Source organism: Brassica oleracea, chromosome C4 (genome assembly GCF_000695525.1).
Source record: "Brassica oleracea var. oleracea cultivar TO1000 chromosome C4, BOL, whole genome shotgun sequence".
Classification (NCBI taxonomy): Eukaryota; Viridiplantae; Streptophyta; class Magnoliopsida; order Brassicales; family Brassicaceae; genus Brassica; species Brassica oleracea.
In genome coordinates, this window is record NC_027751.1 from 13,419,654 (window position 1) to 13,420,978 (window position 1,325).

The following is a 1,325-nucleotide window of genomic DNA, read 5'->3' on the forward strand; positions in this document are numbered from 1 at the left end:
TGTGTAAATAATTTATCTAGTATCCGAATTTATCAAACCTCAAAAACATATAATCAGATCAATCAATTTAATCGAACTTAGCATATAATCTTAAACCTCAAGACATTAGATTTTATCATGAATCTATCAACCTAGCATACGGATTCTCTATTTTCAAAGACATCTAAATCAGATCAATATAACCTATCATACGGATTATTTAGGGTTTCTATTTAAAACAGATCAGATTACAAAACTATCAATCCTAGCAGATGATATTAAACCTCAAGAATCATGCAATCAGATCATTCAGATTTTAAACAAGTAAACCTCAATCAATCTATCAACCTATCGGATTATATAAGCAAAGCAAGCTAGCAACCTATCGGATTCAATCAATGTTTTAACAGGATGGTCGGTTTAAACAATTTTAAATCAAATCAGATGAACAATTAACCAAGCAGGATGAGAAAATAAATCTATTAATCTTAACTGTGATTAAAGCATTAATAAAAACAAGCAGTTCGGATTTAATCAAGACTTAAACAGATCAGAATTATTAAACTAGCAGGATGAGAATAATAAATCTAGAAACTCAGATGAACAATTAACCAAGCAGGATGAGAAAATAAATCTATTAATCTTAACTGTGATTAAAGCATTAATAAAAACAAGCAGTTCGGATTTAATCAAGACTTAAACAGATCAGAATTATTAAACTAGCAGGATGAGAATAATAAATCTAGAAACTTAACGGTCAAACAATTCTAGCAACATAGCATCATATTCAATCAGATTTAAAACCTCAATGATCAAAACCGGAAACAGTTTTGATTTCAAAAATATTCGATTAGGGTTTTAATATCTGATTTGATAATTATAGTGTAATTAATTATGATACTTATATTATTTAGGGTTTATAGATATAAGGTTAGGGTTTATCGGATTTTAACTTGTAAAAACCGATTTGGGGTTTTAATCATGTATGAACATAATTTAGGGTTTAAGGTATCGAACTTTTAGAGCTTCGATTTACTCAATTAGGATTTTTGATATATTACCCTATGGTTTTGATTCATAAATATTGGATTTTAACTTGTAAAAACCGATTTGGGGTTTTAATCATGTATGAACATAATTTAGGGTTTAAGGTATCGAACTTTTAGAGCTTCGATTTACTCAATTAGGATTTTTGATCTATTACCCTATGGTTTTGATTCATAAATATTGGGTTTTAGGGTTTCATTCTTTATCAATCAATCCATGTTCGATTATGGGTTCTTAGGTTTTGAATTACCTTTTAACCTTAGATGATTGTTGAATCGGACCACCAAAGGAGTTGAGCC